Here is a 21508-nt window from a genome sequence, read left to right on the forward strand (position 1 = left end):
CCATTAGGGGTTCCTTTCCCTGGGAGGCATGCCCTAAAGTGCATGTCCGGACTGCGAAAAGAGCAGAAGAACATCTGGGGGCATGTAAATAAATAGGTAAGAAATCATCTTTTAGTTCACCGACCGAGTATTCCCTTAAGAACGCTAGCTTTCGGCTTCACCCAGTTTGAGGTACACATCCGGCTGACCCGGCAGTAACAATCGCAGAGGTGCTCCCTTTACCACCTAGCCGAACAATCGGGAATGTAGGGGTAAGCACAGGAGCCAGGCAACCCAGCTTGGCCAAAACTTAAGTCATATCGATGCATATAATGGTGAATAAAAGGTACATGCGAAAGTGTGACACATGTGTTGGGCATAAAGCCCGTATTAATAAGCTTCTGTTAAAGAAGCCCCTAGGTATAATGAGCGCGGGTAGCGCGTCAAGTATGTGCAAACAAAGTTTGGATAAGGAAAAAAATTTACAAGCAACTTTTTTTCAAAAAAGTATAATGCTTGGTCGAACCGAACACAAGTTAGAAATTTAAAACTTTGAGTATGAAGGCAACTTAGCTGGTTAATGTGTTCGGTATTGGCGACGCGGTCCGAGCTTGATGAGGGACAAGGTTCCGTCCCCCAAGCCGGTCCCGAGGTGGCGGAGCAAAGAGCTTGGCACTCCGAAGTGGTGACATAGCACGGTCAATGCAGGATGGCAGAGTGATGCCGAAGTCCCTGGCATGGGGCAATGAAGTGTTGATGAAGCCCCCCGTCCAGCCGAGGTGACGTCAAAGGATATAGTCCGGCTGGATCATTTTCCTGTGCACAAAAAATAGTGCAAACCAGCGATAATAAAAAAATCGTTGCATAATAAATAATTTATGCAAAGTGAGTAATAAAAGAAATATGGCCTGGCGCCAAAGTCAATGTCGATGTAGGGCGGCGGCGTGATGCGGTAAAGGCATGGCAAGGCCTGAATTCACAGGTCGGTTCGAGTTCTGGATGCGGCGTTCGTCAGACTATGTACGGAAACTGACCGAACCACCATGCAACCGTCGTTAATGCGGCCACCATTTGATAGATCTGCGTACATATGATGGACAAACCAGAGTAATAATTCGTTGGGAAAAATGAACCCAAACAAGCAAAAAATACTAGGATTAATAGCATCTGGCTTATTTGTTGTAGCAATCCGAAGAAAGGTGATTCCCCAAAATTGGGATTCGATCCGCACACCTGTCGCCTGATGGGCGATAAAGCAACGGCATGGCGATGCTGGAAAAGGTTGGCTCGCCGAGGCAAAGCCCTCGGTCCAGCTAACATGACGGAGCTGGTCGGCCAGCGACGCCGAAGTCTCCGGAGTACGTTGATGAAGAGATGATGAAGCCCCCGGTCCAGCCGAGATGTCGAAGTAGGTAGGCTTGATGGACACCAGCTTGAAGAAGCAATAGGGTGGCCCTGCCGATGCAGGTCATGACGTGGTCGAAGCCGGCTTGATGAAGCGACCGTGCGGCGATGCAGGTGTGCCCGCTCCGTGTAATCCGTGGGGCGGCGATGTTGGCGAGGATTTATCCTTCGCGATGCCGAACTATTGTTTGGCTGGCCGAGATGATGATCCGAAGAAATTGAGCTCGGCTCAACCAAGCGACGACGCGTCTAGCGCAGGTCGGCCGTCGTGGAGTGATGTTGTCGAGCCGGTTTGACACCGGCGCGATGGTGAAGATCGTATTATAAAAATACTTTCAATATTAATGGGATGTGCTTGAGAATAAAGCACAATACCCCATACAAAAACTTCCTTCAAAAAGGATGTCCGAAATCCCGTTCATAAAGAAGATGAACTCGGGTCGGATTCGTTCTCGCGCAGAAAACAGATCCGAAAAGTGAAGCACTAATCGGAAGTTTCCCAGAGTTTGGACGGTCGGATCGAGCTGAATTTTTGGGAGGTGGTATATATGGGAATTTCCGCAGCCGATCAACGGTTGGATCTTCCATAGGACGTCCGAGCTAGATGCTGGACACCCCGCTCCAAACTCGTCCGGATTCTCGTCCAGATTCAATAGGGCTCCGATATATCGGAGATTGCCGGAGATTCCTCCAACGGAACTCAAAGAAATTTTCGCAGGGTTGTTGTGGACTTAATTCCGCATAATTTCACTGAAGCAATCGTTTAGGCGATACTCGAGGAGGCGGTGGCGGCGGATACAAGTTTGTTGTCCAGAAAAACAGCACGGTCGCCTGAGGGCAATGTTGACGTTGAGCCCCCGAGCTCCATGGATGACTCCTCCATGATCTTGATAGAGATCGGAGTTGATGTTGATGAAAGCCCTCATCCGAACATGACGATAGGAGGTAGGGCGCAGCCCTCGGTCAAGCCAAGGTGACCAGTCGAGCTGGTGACGAAGAAGCCGACGTCGCAGTTGACCTGCAGTCGGGCCATTGATCCTTTCGCCGATCACACAGCGGAACTCTCAATGAAAGCACCAATGTCGGTGTCAAAATTGGCGGATCTCGGGTAGGGGGTCCCAAGCAGTGCGTCTTAGGATCAATGGTAACAGGAGGCAAGGGACACAAAGTTTACCCAGGTTCGGGCCCTCTCGATGGAGGTAAAACCCTACTCCTGCTTGATTAATATTGATGATATGGGTAGTACAAGAGTAGATCTACCCGAGATCAGAGTGGCTAAACCCTAGAAGCTAGCCTATGGTATGATTGTTGTTGTATATTGTATATATGTCGACTAGCCTGGCCCTGGTTTATATAATGCACCAGAGGCCTAGGATAACAAGAGTCCTAGCCGAATACGCCGGTGGGGGTGGAGTCCTTGTCTTGATCACCAAGTCTTGTGGAATCTTCCTTGTATGCAGCACGTGTCCGGACTGGCCCATGAGTATACGGCCATGGGGGTCCTCGGCCCAATCCAACTGATCAGGAGACGACATGTTGAGTACCCCCTAATCCAGGACACCGTCAGCCGGCATGGCAACAGTGCCGCACCGTAATGGAGATCTCCATCGATACGGCGCACTGTAGCCATGCCAGCCCCTCGTAGGCGGGGAAGAGACGGCCATGTTGTGACCGCTCACCGCCCTGTTCACCGCGGCGCAGGCAGGGGGTAGTTGGAGTCGCGGGCCGACTACCCTCAGCTAGCTTCTTTGGAAGTCGTCAGCTGAGAGTCGACTTATCTTGGAGTCGTCTCTGGGACTCGGCATATCTTGGAGTCGCCCCTGGGACTCGGCATATCTTGGAATCGCCCTAGGACTCGGCATATCTTGGAGTCGCCAGTGGGACTCGACATATCTTGGAGTCACCAGTTGAGAGTCGGTTTATCTTGGAGTCGCCTCTGGGACTCGGCATATCTTGGAGTCGCCAGTTGAGAGTCGGCTTATCTTGGAGTCGCCTCTGGGACTCGGCATATATTGGAGTCGCCAGTTGAGAGTCGGCTTATCTTGGAGTTGCCTCTGGGACTCGACATATCTTGGAGTCGCCAGTTGAGAGTCGGCTTATCTTGGAGTCGCCCCTGGGACTCGGCTTGAGGGGCACAGCTTGTCCCGATGTCTTGAAAGGTTCTGGGGCTCGGGTTGGCCTACCGTGGCCCATTACTCCGATAGTAGTCCCCGAAACTGGTGAGGCTCCACGGACATTGCGTCGTGGGGCTTCAACAGTTTCATTCCTCTGGTGGTGGAATCTGGGCTTCGTTTGCCGTCTTCCTTCAGGCCGACTATCCAGAATCGAACTCGCAGAGGTCCGTCTTGCTCCCTAAGGAGTTCGAACATCGCGGCGGGAAACCAGGCGGCGTGCCTGATACGCTTCCCCATGGTCGCCCGTCCCTGCCCTGCCGCACGGCGCCACGCGGCGAGGTCAGTCTGCCTACCCACGCGCGCGACGGTACATGCCGTCAGGCGGGGCCCGCCACTACCGTGCCTCGCTATCCAAACGGATCCGTTGCGGCCGCGCGGACGGTCGGGTTTCCCACGTAGTTACTGCACGCAGTAACTTCGTGGGGTAAATCGTGGGGGAGGGCGTGGGGTCCCGTGCACAGTTAATCCCACGCCCGCCCCCTTGGCTTCTCAGCCCATGAGGCTATAAGTAGGCGGGGGGAGAGGAGCGGCGAAGCACGCGCGCCCATCTTCCCTGCTCCCCCTCCTCCTCCTGCCTCCTCTGCTTCCTGTCTCCTTCTTGCCGCCGTCGTGCTGCACCACGCGCGCCCACCACGATGAGCTCTTCCTCTGCCGCCGCGGCTCCTGCCATGCGCTCCGGCGTGTGGGATGGCTCCGACGTGGACGACGACCTCATCGAGTTTCTTCGCAAGACGCGCCGCCTCCCCGGCGCAAACCTCGTGCGCGCCCGCGCCGCGCCGGCGGGGGGAGATACTGCCGGCGCCGGAGGAGGGCGAGCGGGTCATTTCCCGCTCGCACCTCATGCGCGGCCTGGGGCTGCCGGCGAGCGGCTTCTTCCGCTCCTTCTTGGAGCTCCACGGGCTCCAGCCGCACCACCTCACACCAAACACGGTGGTGCTGCTGGCTGCCTTCGCCACCCTGTGCGAAGGCTTCCTCGGTGTTCTCCCCACCATTGAGCTGTGGGGAGAATTCCTCCAATCCAAGCTCGGCACGCACATCGCCGGCGTGCCGTCCCAGTGCGGCGCCTTCATCGCGATGCGGCGAATGACAGCCGACAATCCGTTTCCCTCCATCCCGCTGATCAAGTCGGTGAGGATGTGGCAGCGGTCTTATTTTTACGTGAAGAACGTCGCCCCAGACGGCGACTGGGTCAATCTGCCGCCTTACAAAGCCGGCGCACCGGCTGGGAGGCTCCCCAGCTGGTCCCACCGAGTGAAGACACTGACTTCCGCCGGAGCCGCCGCCATCGCGCGACTCCGAGTTCTGACGCAGTCGGAGGGATTGGTTGGAGCCGACTTGCTGGCCGCCTTCATGGCGCGCCGAGTCCTCCCTCTCCAAGGTCGGCCTCATTTGATCAGTCAAATGAGCGACCACCGGGACCCGAGTTGGATGTGCACCAGGGACATGCCCCTCGCGGAAGTGGCCAACATGGTGAACCACATCGCGAACTGCGAGCTTGCGGTGGACTGGCAATTCGGCAAGGAGCCGTACTCGCGTGGCAACCCCCCTCCGGTGGTAAGTAGCATCTCTTGTTGCTCTTGTTTTCTTTGTAGCCGAATCCGACTTCTGATCTTTTTGGTTTCTTTGAGTCAGAATCCCCTCATTCAGCCTGCAGCCGGCGTCGAAAGACCGCCCCGCGAATTCGTCCCTGACCGGGCGAAGAGCGATGTCGATGACCCCGACTTAGGGGCGGCGGCGATGGAGGCCGACGCCGAAGGCGGAGGCGGGGGAGCGGGAAGCGTCTTTAGGCCCTTGGCCACCTTCGCCGACTGGCCTGAAGACGATTTTGAAGGGGAAGTCGCCCCGCGCCGCCAGCCGAGGGCAGGCCCGCCGGGTACGAGTTCCTCCGTTGGCCAAGGCGGCGCGAAGAGGCGCCACGCCGGGCCGAGTTCACTTGGCGGCAAGCCGAAGAAGCTCAAGGAGGCGGCCGCCGCGACCAGGCGGGAGGAGGCGGCCATGAAGGCCAACCGTTTCCGCAAGGAAGTGAAGAGGCCACCACTGATCTCTGCGTAAGTGCTTCTGCCTTCGCCTTATTTTCCTTTGGTGAATTCTGTCCGAGTCTTTTACACCCCTTCCTTGCTTCAGGGCTCCTCTTACCCTTGAAAGGGTCACCGCCCCCTCCATCATGGAGTCGGTGGAGATGTCCGCCAACGCTCGGCGGGTTGATCCTGCCGCCGACCTCCGGGAGGCGACGGAGCAAAACGCGCGGGAGAAGCGTGACGAGGAGGAGGCCGACCGCCTGGAGAAAGCGGAGGCTGAGAAGGCGGCGGCCTCCGCCCAGAAAAAACTGGACGAGGCCGAAGCCGCCATTACGGCAAGGCGGCAAGCCGAGGAGGCCGCACACCGCCAATCGGCGTTGCTCGTTATCTCGCTGTCCTCCGCGCCGCCGCCCCCGGAGTTCACGGGGCAGACTGGAGAAGCCGGCACCGAGAACCCCGTCGTGGAGAAGGAAAGCGGCGAGGCATCTATGTCGGACACGCTCGTGCCGCCACCACCACCTCCGCTGCCGTCTGGGAGCGCGCGTGGAGAACAGTCGGTGGGCCCGCCGGTGCCGCCGACTGCGGACGAGTCTGAGGTGAGGCTGCTCCTCCAAGTTGCCTCGCCAGTGCGCCGCCGTCTTGAGAGGGCGACTTCAGCGCCGCGACCCATGGAGACCGGTGCCGCCAGATCGGCCATCCCAGACGCCGAGGCGACGAGCGCCGCGCCCGTCGGGTGGGTGCGCGAAGGCGGCACAGGTCCGCTGAACGAGGCGCTTCTGGACGTCCAGGCGAAGCTGCGAGCCGAGGGCGACGCCCTCCAAAACTGCACCAGGGCGCATTTGGCATCGCGAACGGCCGTCCGAGTATGCCTTCCCCTTTTGATTCTTGTTTTTCTTGTTCTTCTCTATGGGGGCGCGCCAGCGCACCCACTGGGTGTAGTCCCTGAGTTTTGGGCCGGCTGCTGAGCAGGCGGTTCGGAACTCCCTCTGGCGAGTTCCAAATATGTAACTTTGTCCGAAATGCTTTTTACAGGAGTATCACAACCTCCGCGCGACTGCCTTCAACCGCAATGTTGAGGAGCTGGGCAAGCGGACCGCCGACTTGTCGGAGAGACGGAGTGAGTCCTTCTTCTTTTTCACGGGGGCGCGCTAGCGCACCCGCGGGCTGTAGTCCCGAAGATTTGGGCCGACTGCTGAGCAGTCGGGCCGGATCTTCTCAACGACTTTCTTTGTTGATGACTTATCGTCTTTTTCTTTTTCTTCTTCAGGGGCCAACGCCACTCTTCAGCGGCAGCTGGGCGAGGCCAACACCGCCTTGCGCGCCAAGGGGGAGGAGTGCAGCAAGCTTGTCACGGAGCGTGACCTGCTGGCTGCACAGCTAGCGGAGCAAAAGGAGCTGCTCAAGAAGGCGCAGGAGGAAGCAGATAAGAAAGAGGCCGCGCTCCTGGCCGAGTTCGAGAGCGAGCGCTCCTCCTGGACCGACAAGGAGGCGCAGCTCACTTCCGGCTTCCATGAGATCGAGAACATCGTTGATGGCGAGTTTCTTGGTTTCCTTTGAGCCGCCGACTGCGGGTCGGGCCGACTTTTGACTCTGACCTGTTTCCTTTTTGTCTTGGCAGACTTCTTCCCTGGCCACAGGCAGTCACTCAGGCCATCGAGGCTGATCACAAGGCATGAAGGGCAAATGGCAGCGGAGATCGCTGCTAACGCCCCCTAACCATCGACAAGCAGCTTCTGAGTATAGAGGCCCGTCTTCCGCCGGCCCGTCGGTTGATGCGCCGGCTTCAGCGTGCCGGCGCCCAGACGATTGCCGCTCTGTGGCCAGACACGCCGGCTCTGCGCACTGCCAGTCGGACTGCCGACTAGCTGGAGGTCGCAGCCGGCCGTCTTGAAGCCAGGAAGGGTTCCTCGGCCCGGGCCGGAGCGAGCCGAGCCTTGGAATTTGTCAAAGCGTGGTATCCGGGGCTGGACCTGGACCGTCTGGCGGCATTCTGGTCAGAGGCCCAGGCGGAGCTGGTGGCTGTGGAGGGCGCCCTCGTTGAGCGCGCGGTGGCGATTGCCGACTACACAGACACCAGTGTCTTTGTCCCCGAGCGGGCTGCAGGCGGCGAGGAGGTGCCGCCGGAGTGGTTCGGGATGAATCCGGACTATGACAAGGACTCGACGGAGGTGATTGGCTCCAGCACCGAGGAGGAAGACGAGGCGGAGGACGAAGGCGAGACGGAGGTGCCAGAAGACGGAGCGGGCGACCAGCCTTAGCTCGACCGTGCCTCCAGCAACGAGCCGTGTCCAGAGAAGGCGACCGCCGCCGGAGACGATCAAGCCGAGACTGCCCAGTCGGCCACCCCGGCGCCTGACACCGCCGTCTCCTAAGACCCTCCGAACCCGAATGCCACCTCCTAGGCTGCCGTATTTGCCTCTGCTTTATCTGCCTTAGTAATCTTTGACAAACTTTGTTAAATGCGAGCAATTCCACCCGCAGGGTGTATGTTGAACTTCTACTTGAAGATTCGGCCAAGGGCCTATGTAAATATTTATCCGAGTTCTATCTTTCCTTGCTCATTGCTCTTTTGGCTTTTCCCTTTGCCGCCTTCCCTTAGTCGCCGCCTTGTCAGTCGGACAACCGCTCTGCAGACTGCCGCTGGATCAAACACTTGGCTACTTTGGGAAGGCAAGTACTTGGCCATTTTCTAGAGTCTTTTAAACAAGTCGGATGGAAAGCAGTAAACCGACTACTAAAGAATAGGGGCTAGTAGAAAGCAGCGAGCCGACTACTCATGAGTTGGCTTTTGCTTAAAAGATGCTGGAGGCCATCTTGGGCTATGTTTGTGCTTTCGGTCCTTAGCCATTTTTCGTGTGGGCGCCCGTTCTTCCTCACTCCTGCCAACCAAACAGTCGCTCTGCGAGCTGCGGCTTTTGACAGGAGACGGCTTAGGCACCACACACTACTTGTCTGACTGCGGGAAGCACCTCATAGCGCAAGGCGGCGAGTCCCCGGCCGACTAGTCGAGCCCGGTGCCAAGCGGCATTAACAAAGAGTAATATACTCGAAGGCATAATTCTTATCATACAGATAACAAAAAAGGGCAGTCCCCGAGCTCGTCTCGGGAGGCCCAAAGTCTTGGTACTTTAATACAAAGGGTAGCGTGATACATACTGCATCAACTGTAAAATCTTCGGAGAAGATTTGCATTCCATGGGCGTTCTGTCTCTTTGCCGGAGTCGTCCCTCTTGCGTGCTCGGGGCTTCTGAGCGTCGATCAGGTAATAGGAATCGTTTCCCAACACCTTGCTGACAATGAAAGGGCCCTCCCAAGGTGCTGACAGCTTGTGCTGGCCGTCTGTTCGCTGGATCAGTCAGAGCACAAGGTCGCCCTCTTGGAAAGATCTTGGCCTGACCTTCCTGTTGTAGTATCGGCGCAGACTCTGCTGGTAGATGCTGGACCGGCTGAGTGCCAACAACCGGCCCTCTTCCAGCAGATCGACGCCATCTTGACGTGCTTCTTCTGCTTCTTCCTCGGTGTACATGGTGACTCGCGAGGAGTCGAACTCTATGTCTGTCGGGATGACGGCTTCGGCACCGTAGACGAGGAAGAAGGGTGTGAAGCCGGTTGACTTGTTTGGAGTCGTGCACAGACTCCAGAGGACGGCTGGCAATTCGTCAAGCCAACAGCCGGCCGAATGCTCCAGTGGTTCGACCAGTCGAGGCTTTATGCCAGACAGGATGAGGCCATTTGCTCGCTCTACTTGGCCGTTTGACTGCGGATGGGCAATGGACGCCAAGTCCAGTCGGATGCCCTGGGTCGCGCAAAAATGGGCCAAGGCGCCTTTGGCAAAATTTGTGCCGTTGTCGGTGATGATGCTGTGCGGTATGCCATACCGAGTCGTGATGTCGGTGATGAAAGTCACTACAGTCGGACCATTCAACTTCTTGATGGGCTTCACTTCTATCCACTTGGTGAACTTGTCCACCGCGACAAGTAGGTGAGTTAGGCCGCCTCGTGCTGTTTTGAATGGTCCCACCATGTCCAGGCCCCAAACCACAAAGTGCCAGGCAATGGGGATAGTCTTGAGTGCGGAAGCCGGCTGATGTGGCTTGGAGCAGAACATCTGGCACCCCTTGCACTTTTGGACTAACTCTTTGGCCTCTTCCAGGGCGGTTGGCCAGAAGAAACCGTGTCGGAAGGATTTGGCGATGAGTGTTCTTGAGGCCGCATGGTGGCCGCACTCACCTTCATGAATGTCTCTGAGAATTGCTTGGCCTTGCTCTGACTCGACGCAGCGCTGGTAGATCCCCGTGACACTGCGCCTGACCAGCTCTCTGTTGACTATGGTGTAGGCTGCCGCTTGGCGTTGTACTTGCCGAGCCATGATTTCATCAGTTGACAGCTCTTTGCTCACTAGGAACTTGAGGATGGGCTGAGCCCATGAGGGTGCTGCTATTTCTTCAACCGCCAGTACGGCGACTTGGACGAGGGCGGCTGCGCTGGGAGGCGGCGGGCTGGAGTCTTCAGCGGCTTGCTGACTTGACGACATCCCGGGCCGACTGGAGCAGTCCCCGAGCTGAGTTCTGGAGTCTTAGGTCTGGCCGCCGCAGTCCCCGGGCCGGGTTCTGAAGTCCTCGGGCCGGCTTTGACTGCAGCGCTCTTGGAGTCGGATCTGACTTCTTCGGGTGGAGTCGGCACAAAGATTGAGTCTGACTCTGGTGAAGGCTTGATAGACGGCTTGAGGAGGCGCCGAAGGGCGACGCCGGATGGTATTGCTTGGCGGGTGGAGCCGATTCGTGCCAAGGCGTCTGCTTGGTCGTTGTCGTTCCTTGGCACGTGGAGGAACTCGCACCCCTCGAAGTATCCGCTGAGTTGTTGCACTAGGAAGCGGTAGCTCACCATGTTTGCGTCCTTGGCGTCCCAATTGCCAGATGATTGCTGGACCACCAAGTCAGAGTCGCCATAACACAAGATCCGGTGAATGCCGAGTTCTTTGGCAAGCCGGAGCCCGTGAATGAGCGCCTCGTACTCGGCCATGTTGTTGGAAGCGGCGAAATGGATCTGTAGTGCATATTTGAGCTTGTCACCCTTGGGGGAAGTGAGGACGACGCCGGCTCCCAAGCCGGTGCGCATCTTGGAGCCGTCGAAGTGCATCCGCCAATGAGTGGAGTCGGGCGCTGGTGGCAGATACTGGGTCTCGGCCCAATCGACGAGGAAGTCGGCCAGTGCATGCGACTTGATGGCGGTGCGGGGCTCGTAGTAGATGGTGTAGGGAGCCAGGTCGATGGCCCATTTGGCCACTCGGCCAGAAGCATCTCGGCTTCCGATGATCTCGGCTAGTGGGGCTGTGCAGACCATAGTGATTGGATGCTCCTGGAAGTAAGGCTTCAATTTCTTGGCGGCGAAATGCACGCCGTAGCACATCTTATGGTAGTGGGGGTAGTTCTGCTTGGAGGCCGACAGTACTTCGCTCAGGTAATATACCGGTCTCTGGACAGGTAGTGGCTTGCCTTCCTCTTTGCGCTCGACTACAATGACTGTGCTGACTACCCGACTGGTAGCGGCAATGTATAGGAGCATGTGCTCTTTGGGAGTCGGAGCCGCCAGCACATGGGGAGTAGTCAACATTTTCTTCAGTTGGAGAAAGGCCTCGTCCGCCTTGGGAGTCCATTCAAAAAAGGTTGTCTTCTTCATGAGCTGATACAAGGGGAGAGCCTTCTCGCCCAGCCGACTGATGAATCGGCTGATGGACGCCAAACAGCCGGTGAACTTCTGCACATCTAACAGTCGTCTGGGTGCTTCCATCCTCTCGATGGCCTTGATCTTCACAGGGTTGCACTCTATGCCGCATTCAGAGACCAGGAAACCAAGGAGCTGGCCGGCTGGTACTCCGAAGACGCACTTCTCGGGGTTGAGCTTGATCTGGAATCGGCGCAGGTTCTCAAAGGTTTCCTTGAGGTCTTCCAATAGTGTCCCCCATTTTTCCGTCTTCACTACCACGTCATCCACATAGACGTGGGCATTTCTACCGAGTTGCTTGAGGAGACACTTCTGCATGCAACGCTTAAAGGTGGCGCCAGCATTCCTCAAGCCGAACGTCATGGTCAGGTAGCAAAAGGCACCAAACGACATGATGAAGGCGGTCTTCAGTCTGTCAGCCGGGTTCAGCTTGATCTGGTGATATCCAGAATATGCATCTAAGAAACTCAACAGCTCGCATCCGGCTGTGGAGTCTATCACCTGATCAATTCTCGGCAGAGCGAATGGGTCCTTGGGACAGGCTTTATTGAGGCTTGTGTAGTCGATACACATCCGCCACTGTTCATTCTTCTTCAGCACCAGCACTGGGTTTGCTAGCCACTCTGGAAAAAATACTTCCATAATGAAGCCGGCCGCCAGGAGCCGGGCTATCTCTTCTCTGACAAGTCTTCTCTTTTCTTCCGATAGGCGGCGCAAGGGCTGCCTGACGGGCTTCACATCAGACCGGACATGTAATTTGTGCTCGGCAAATTCCGTCGGTACACCTGGCATGTCTTTAGGGGACCATGCAAAGATGTCTCGATTCTCACAGAGGAAATCGACAAGCTCGCCTTCCTATTTTCTGTCAAGGTTTGTACCCATGACAGCGTACCTCTCTGGGCGCTCCGGGTCCAAAGGTATCTTCTTTGTTTCTCTGGCCGGCTTGAATGATCCTTCCGCTTCCGACTCCTTGGGGTCGGGCGACAACTCGGGCTGCTTGCCGGCCATCGCCACAACCCGATCAAGAAGCCGTTTCTCAGCTGCGATCACCAAGGACTCGGCCAACCGGCTGCTTTCAGCCGTGCAGGCGGATGACTTTCTGTAGTCGCCGGCCACGGTTAGAATTCCCTTGGAACTCGGCATCTTCATCTTGAGGTAGGCGTAGTGGGGGACCGCCATGAACTTGGCCAAAGCAGGTCGGCCAAGCAACGCATGGTACGGGCTTTCGAGGTCCACCACTTCGAACCAAACTGGCTCTCGGCAGAAACGATCTTTGTCCCCAAAGAGGACGTCCATCAGGACCTTGCCGATTGGTGAGCAGGAAAGGCCAGTGACAATGCCATGGAACACAGTCCAGCTGCTCTGAAGCTGTCTTCGCCTGATTCCTAACTTCTCCATCGTGTCCTTGTATAGGATGTTGATACTGTTGGAAATATGCCCTAGAGGCAATAATAAAAGGATTATTATTATATTTCCTTGTTCATGATAATTGTCTTTTATTCATGCTATAATTGTATTATCCGGAAATCGTAATACACGTGTGAATACATAGACCATAATACGTCCCTAGTAAGCCTCTAGTTGACTAGCTCGTTGGTCAACAAATAGTAATGGTTTCCTGACTATGGACATTAGATGTCATTGACAACGGGATCACGTCATTAGGAGAATGACGTGATGGACAAGACCCAATCCTAAGCATAGCACAAGATCGTGTAGTTCGTTTTGCTAGAGCTTTTCCAATGTCAAAGTATCTTTTCCTTAGACCATGAGATCGTGTAACTCCCGGATACCGTAGGAGTGCTTTGGGTGTACCAAACGTCACAGCGTAACTGGGTGACTATAAAGGTGCACTACAGGTATCTCCGAAAGTGTCTGTTGGGTTGACACAGATCGAGACTGGGATTTGTCACTCCGGATAACGGAGAGGTATCACTGGGCCCACTCGGTAGTGCATCATCATAATGAGCTCAAAGTGACCAAGTGTCTGGTCAAGGGATCATGCATTACGGTTCGAGTAAAGTGACTTGCCGGTAACGAGATTGAACGAGGTATTGGGATACCGACGATCGAGTCTCGGGCAAGTAACATACCGTCTGACAAAGGGAATAGTATACATGGTTTCTTAAATCCTCGACATAGTGGTTCATCCGATGAGATCATCGAGGAGTATGTGGGAGCCAACATGGGTATCCAGATCCCGCTGTTGGTTATAGACCAGAGAGCCGTCTCGGTCATGTCTGCATATCTCCCGAACCCGTAGGGTCTACACACTTAAGGTTCGGTGACGCTAGGGTTGTATGAATATGAGTATGCAGCAAACCGAATTTTGTTCAGAGTCCCGGATGAGATCCTGGATGTCACGAGGAGTTCCGGAATGGTACAGAGGTAAAGAATTATATATAGGAAGTGCTGTTTCGGCCATCGGGAAAGTTTCGGGGTCACCCGGTATTGTACCGGGACCACCGGAAGGGTCCCGGGGGTCCACCGGGTGGGGCCACCTATCCCGGAGGGCCCCGTGGGCTGAAGTGGGAGGGGAACCAACCCCTAGTGGGCTGGTGCGCCCCCCTTGGGCCCCCCTGCGCCTAGGGTTGGAAACCCTAGGTGGGGGCGGGGGGCGCACCACTTGCCTTGGGGGGCACTGCACCCCCCTGGCCGCCGCCCCCTTGGGAGATTGGATCTCCCAGGGCCGGCGCACCCCTGGGGGCCTATATAAAGGAGGGCAAGGGGGAGGGCAGCCGCACCCTTGTGTCTTGGCGCCTCCCTCCCCCTGCTACACCTCGTCCTCCTCCTGCAGCAGCTTGGCGAAGCCCTGCCGGAGTTCTGCTGCATCCACCACCACGCCGTTGTGCTGCTGGATCATCATCAACCTCTCCTTCCCCCTTGCTGGATCAAGAAGGAGGAGACGTTATCCGCTCCGTACGTGTGTTGAACGCGGAGGTGCTGTCCGTTCGGCACTTGGTCATCGGTGATTTGGATCACGGCGAGTACGACTCCATCATCACCGTTCTCTCGAACGCTTCCGCACGCGATCTACAAAGTGGTATGTAGATGCAATCTCTCTCCCATGACTCGTTGCTTAGATGAACTCATCGATGGATCTTGGTGAAACCGTAGGAAAATTTTTAATTTTCTGCAACGTTCCCCAACAGTGGCATCATGAGCTAGGTCTATGCGTAGTTCTCTATTGCACGAGTAGAACACAATTTTGTTGTGGGCGTAGATCTTGTCAACTTGCTTGCCGCTACTAGTCTTTTCTTGCTTCAGCGGTATTGTGGGATGAAGCGGCCCGGACCGACCTTACACGTACGCTTACGTGAGACAGGTTCCACCGACTGACATGCACTAGTTGCATAAGGTGGCTAGCGGGTGTCTGTCTCTCCTACTTTAGTTGGAGCGGATTAGATGAAAAAGGTCCTTATGAAGGGTAAATAGAAGTTGACAAAATCACGTTGTGGTTATTCGTAGGTAAGAAAACGTTCTTGCTAGAACCCAATTGCAGCCACGTAAAAGATGCAACAACAATTAGAGGACGTCTGACTTGTTTTTGCAGCAATTGTCATGTGATGTGATAGGAATCACGACTTGCATGTCGATGAGTATGACAACCGGTAGGAGCCATAGGAGTTGTCTTTATTTTTTGTATGACCTGCGTGTCATTGAAGAACGCCATGTAAATTACTTTACTTTATAGCTAAACGCGTTAGCCATAGAAGTAGAAGTAGTCGTTGGCATGACAACTTCATGAAGACACGATGATGGAGATCATGATGATGGAGATCATGGTGTCATGTCGGTGATGAAGATGATCATGGAGCCCCGAAGATGGAGATCAAAGGAGCTATATGATATTGGCCATATCATGTCACTATTATATAATTGCATGTGATGTTTATTATGTTTATGCATCTTGTTTACTTAGAACGACGGTAGTAAATAAGATGATCCCTTATAATAATTTCAAGAAAGTGTTCCCCCTAACTATGCGCCGTTGCTAAAGTTCATCGTTTCGAAGCACCACGTCATGATCGGGTGTGATAGATACTTACATTCACATACAACGGGTGTAAGACAGTTTTACACATGCATAAACACTTAGGGTTAACTTGACGAGCCTAGCATGTATAGACATGGCCTCGGAACACAAGAGACCGAAAGGTCGAACATGAGTCGTATAGAAGATACGATCAACATGGAGATGTTCACCGATGATGACTAGTCCGTCTCACATGATGATCGGACACGGCCTAGTCGACTCGGATCGTGTAACACTTAGATGACTAGAGGGATGTCAATCTGAGTGGGAGTTCATTGAATAATTTGATTAGATGAACTTAATTATCATGAACTTAGTCTAAAACCTTTGCAAAATATGTCTTGTAGATCAAATGGCCAACGCTCATGTCAACATGAACTTCAATGCGTTCCAAGAGAAAACCAAGCTGAAAGATGATGGCAGCAACTATTCGGACTGGGTCCAGAACCTGAGGATCATCCTCATAGCAGCCAAGAAAGATTATGTCCTAGAAGCACCGCTAGGTGAAGCACCCATCCCAGAGAACCAAGACGTTATGAACGCTTGGCAGTCACGTGCTGATGATTACTCCCTCGTTCAGTGCGGCATGCTTTACAGCTTAGAACCGGGGCTCCAAAAGCGTTTTGAGCGACACGGAGCATATGAGATGTTCGAGGAGCTGAAAATAGTTTTTAAAGCTCATGCCCAGGTCGAGAGATATGAAGTCTCCGACAAGTTCTATAGTTGTAAGATGGAGGAAAACAGTTCTGTCAGTGAGCACATACTCAAGATGTCTGGGTTGCACAACCGCCTGTCCCAGCTGGAGATCAACCTCCCAGACGAGGCGGTCATTGACAGAATCCTTCAGTCGCTCCCGCCAAGCTACAAGAGCTTTGTGCTGAACTACAATATGCAGGGGATGGTGAAGACCATTCCTGAAGTATTTTCAATGCTGAAGTCAGCAAAGGTTGAAATCAAGAAAGAATATCAAGTGTTGATGGTCAATAAGACCACTAAGTTCAAGAAGGGCAAGGGTAAGAAGAACTTCAAGAAGGACGGCAAAGATGTTGCTGCGCCCGGTAAGCCAGTTGCCGGGAAGAAGTCAAAGAATGGACCCAAGCCTGAGACTGAGTGCTTTTATTGCAAAGGGAAGGGTCACTGGAAGCGGAACTGCCCCAAATACTTAGCGGACAAGAAGGCCGGCAACACTAAAGGTATATTTGATATACATGTAATTGATGTGTACCTTACCAGTACTCGTAGTAACTCCTCGGTATTTGATACCGGTGCCGTTGCTCACATTTGTAACTCACAGCAGGAGCTGCGGAATAAGCGGAGACTGGCGAAGGACGAGGTGACGATGCGCGTCGGGAATGGTTCCAAGGTCGATGTGATCGCCGTCGGCACGCTACCTCTACATTTACCTACGGGATTAGTTTTAAACCTCAATAATTGTTATTTAGTGCCAAGTTTGAGCATGAACATTGTATCTGGATCTCGTTTGATGCGAGATGGCTACTCATTTAAATCCGAGAATAATGGTTGTTCTATTTATATGAGAGATATGTTTTATGGTCATGCCCCGATGGTCAATGGTTTATTCTTAATGAATCTCGAACGTAATGTTACACATATTCATAGTGTGAATACCAAAAGATGTAAAGTTGATAACGATAGTCCCACATACTTGTGGCACTGCCGCCTTGGTCACATTGGTGTCAAGCGCATGAAGAAGCTCCATGATGATGGACTTTTAGAGTCTCTCGATTATGAATCATTTGACACATGCGAACCATGCCTCATGGGCAAAATGACCAAGACTCCGTTCTCCGGAACAATGGAGCGAGCAACCAACTTATTGGAAATCATACATACTGATGTGTGTGGTCCAATGAGCGTTGAGGCTCGCGGAGGATATCGTTATGTTCTCACTCTCACTAATGACTTGAGTAGATATGGGTATGTCTACTTGATGAAACACAAGTCTGAGATCTTTGAAAAGTTCAAGGAATTTCAGAATGAAGTAGAGAATCAATGTGACCGAAAGATAAAATTCTTACGATCGGATCGTGGAGGAGAATATTTAAGTCACGAATTTGGTACACACTTAAGAAAATGTAGAATCATTTCACAACTCATGCCGCCTGGAACACCTCAGCGTAACGATGTGTCCGAACATCGTAATCGCACTCTATTGGATATGGTGCGATCTATGATGTCTCTTACCGATTTACCGCTATCATTTTGGGGATACGCTCTAGAGACAGCTACATTCACTTTAAATAGGGCACCGTCTAAATCCATTGAGACGACACCGTATGAATTATGGTTTGGGAAGAAACTTAAGCTGTCGTTTCTAAAAGTTTGGGGATGCGATGCTTATGTCAAGAAACTTCAACCTGAAAAGCTCGAACCCAAATCGGAAAAATGCGTCTTCATAGGATACCCCAAGGAAACCATTGGGTATACCTTCTACTTAAGATCCGAGGGCAAGATCTTTGTTGCCAAGAACGGATCCTTTCTGGAAAAAGAGTTTCTCTCGAAAGGAGTAAGTGGGAGGAAAGTAGAACTCGATGAAGTACTACCTCTTGAACCGGAAAGTATTACAGCTCAGGAAAATGTTCCTGTGGTGCCTACACCGACTGGAGAGTAAATTAATGATGATGATCAAGGTACTTCGGATCAAGTTGCTACTGAACTTCGTAGGTCCACAAGGACACGTTCCACACCAGAGTGGTGTGGCAACCCTGTCCTGGAAATCATGTTGTTAGACAACGGTGAACCTTCGAACTATGAAGAACCGATGGCGGGCCCAGATTCCAACAAATGGCTTGAAGCCATGCAATCCGAGATAGAATCCATGTATGAAAACAAAGTATGGACTTTGACTGACTTGCCCGATGATCGGCGAGCGATAGAAAACAAATGGATCTTTAAGAAGAAGACGGACGCGGATGGTAATGTCACCATCTATAAAGCTTGACTTGTCGCTAAGGGTTATCGGCAAGTTCAAGGGATTGACTACGATGAGACTTTCTCTCCCATAGCGAAGCTTAAGTCCGTCCGAATCATGTTAGCAATTGCCGCATACTATGATTATGAGATATGGCAGATGGATGTCAAAACGGCATTCCTTAACGGTTATCTTAAGGAAGAGCTGTATATGATGCAGCCGGAAGGTTTTGTCGATCCTAAGAATGCTAACAAAGTATGCAAGCTCCAGCGATCCATTTATGGGCTGGTGCAAGCATCTCGGAGTTGGAACATTCGCTTTGATGAGATGATCAAAGCGTTTGGGTTTATGCAGACTTATGGAGAAGCCTGCGTTTACAAGAAAGTGAGTGGGAGCTCTGTAGCATTTCTCATATTATATGTAGATGACATACTTTTGATGGGAAATGATATAGAATTCTTGGACAGCATTAAGGCCTACTTGAATAAGTGTTTTTCAATGAAGGACCTTGGAGAAGCTGCTTACATATTAGGCATCAAGATCTATAGGGATAGATCGAGACGCCTCATAGGTCTTTCACAAAGCACATACATTGATAAGATTTTGAAGAAGTTCAAAATGGATCAGTCCAAGAAAGGGTTCTTGCCTGTATTGCAAGGTGTGAGATTGAGCTCGGCTCAATGCCTGACCACGGCAAGAGATAAAGAAGAGATGAGTGTCATCCCCTATGCCTCAGCCATAGGATCTATTATGTATGCCATGTTGTGTACCAGACCTGATGTAAACCTTGCCGTAAGTTTGCTAGGAAGGTACCAAAGTAATCCCGGCAAGGAACACTGGACAGCGGTCAAGAATATCCTGAAGTACCTGAAAAGGACAAAGGACATGTTTCTCGTTTATGGAGGTGATGAAGAGCTCGTCGTAAAGGGTTACGTCAACGCTAGCTTCGACACAGATCTGGATGACTCTAAGTCAAAAATCGGATACGTGTATATGTTGAATGGTGGAGCAGTAAGCTGGTGCAGCTGCAAGCAGAGCGTCGTGGCGGGATCTACATGTGAAGCGGAGTACATGGCAGCCTCGGAGGCAGCGCATGAGCAATATGGGTGAAGGAGTTCATCACCGACCTAGGAGTCATACCCAATGTGTCGGGGCCGATCAAACTCTTATGTGACAACACTGGAGCTATTGCCCTTGCCAAGGAGCCCAGGTTTCACAAGAAGACCAGGCACATCAAGCGTCGTTTCAACTCCATCCGTGAAAATGTTCAAGATGGATACATAGATATTTGCAAAGTACATACGGATCTGAATGTCGCAGATTCGTTGACTAAACCTCTTCCGCGAGCAAAACATGATCAACACCAGAACTCTATGGGTGTTCGATTCATCACAATGTAACTAGATTATTGACTCTAGTGCAAGTGGGAGACTGTTGGAAATATGCCCTAGAGGCAATAATAAAAGGATTATTATTATATTTCCTTGTTCATGATAATTGTCTTTTATTCATGCTATAATTGTATTATCCGGAAATCGTAATACACGTGTGAATACATAGACCATAATACGTCCCTAGTAAGCCTCTAGTTGACTAGCTCGTTGGTCAACAGATAGTCATGGTTTCCTGACTATGGACATTAGATGCCATTGACAACGGGATCACGTCATTAGGAGAATGACGTGATGGACAAGACCCAATCCTAAGCATAGCACAAGATCGTGTAGTTCGTTTTGCTAGAGCTTTTCCAATGTCAAAGTATCTTTTCCTTAGACCATGAGATCGTGTAACTCCCGGATACCGTAGGAGTGCTTTGGGTGTACCAAACGTCACAACGTAACTGGGTGACTATAAAGGTGCACTACAGGTATCTCCGAAAGTGCCTGTTGGGTTGACACGGATCGAGACTGGGATTTGTCACTCCGGATAACGGAGAGGTATCACTGGGCCCACTCGGTAGTGCATCATCATAATGAGCTCAAAGTGACCAAGTGTCTGGTCACGGGATCATGCATTACGGTATGAGTAAAGTGACTTGCCGGTAACGAGATTGAACGAGGTATTGGGATACCGACGATCGAGTCTCGGGTAAGTAACATACCGTGTGACAAAGGGAATAGTATACGGGGTTGCTTGAATCCTCGACATCGTGGTTCATCCGATGAGATCATCGAGGAGTATGTGGGAGCCAACATGGGTATCCAGATCCCGCTGTTGGTTATTGACCGGAGAGCCGTCTCGGTCATGTCTGCATATCTCCCGAACCCGTAGGGTCTACACACTTAAGGTTCGGTGACGCTAGGGTTGTATGAATATGAGTATGCAGCAAACCGAATGTTGTTTGGAGTCCCGGATGAGATCTCGGACGTCACGAGGAGTTCTAGAATGGTCCAGAGGTAAAGAATTATATATAGGAAGTGCTGTTTCGGCCATCGGGAAAGTTTCGGGGTCACCCGGTATTGTACTAGGACCACCGGAAGGGTCCCGGGGGTCCACCGGGTGGGGCCACCTATCCCGGAGGGCCCCGTGGGCTGAAGTGGGAGGGGAACCAGCCCCTAGTGGGCTGGTGCGCCCCCCTTGGGCCCCCCTGCGCCTAGGGTTGGAAACCCTAGGTGGGGGGGGGGGGCGCACCACTTGCCCTGGGGGGCATTCCACCCCCCTGGCCGCCGCCCCCTTGGGAGATTGGATCTCCCAGGGCCGGCGCCCCCCCTGGGGGCCTATATAAAGGAGGGCAAGGGGGAGGGCAGCCGCACCCTTGTGTCTTGGCGCCTCGCTCCCCCTGCTACACCTCGTCCTCCTCCCGCAGCAGCTTGGCGAAGCCCTGCCGGAGTTCTGCTGCATCCACCACCATGCCGTTGTGCTGCTGGATCATCATCAACGTCTCCTTCCCCCTTGCTGGATCAAGAAGGAGGAGACGTCATCTGCTCCGTACGTGTGTTGAACGCGGAGGTGCTGTCCGTTCGGCACTTGGTCATCGGTGATTTGGATCACGACGAGTACGACTCCATCATCACCGTTCTTTCGAATGCTTCCGCACGCGATCTACAAAGTGGTATGTAGATGCAATCTCTCTCCCATGACTCGTTGCTTAGATGAACTCATAGATGGATCTTGGTGAAACCGTAGGAAATTTTTAATTTTCTGCAACGTTCCCCAACAGATACTGCTGCCTCCGTCTATCAGCACTCGCGAGAAACGAGCGGCCCGCCTATTTGTGGCGAGTGTGGCGCCTAAGACCAGG

The sequence above is a fragment of the Triticum aestivum genome, chromosome 5B, assembly GCF_018294505.1.
Source record: "Triticum aestivum cultivar Chinese Spring chromosome 5B, IWGSC CS RefSeq v2.1, whole genome shotgun sequence".
NCBI classification, from domain to species: Eukaryota; Viridiplantae; Streptophyta; class Magnoliopsida; order Poales; family Poaceae; genus Triticum; species Triticum aestivum.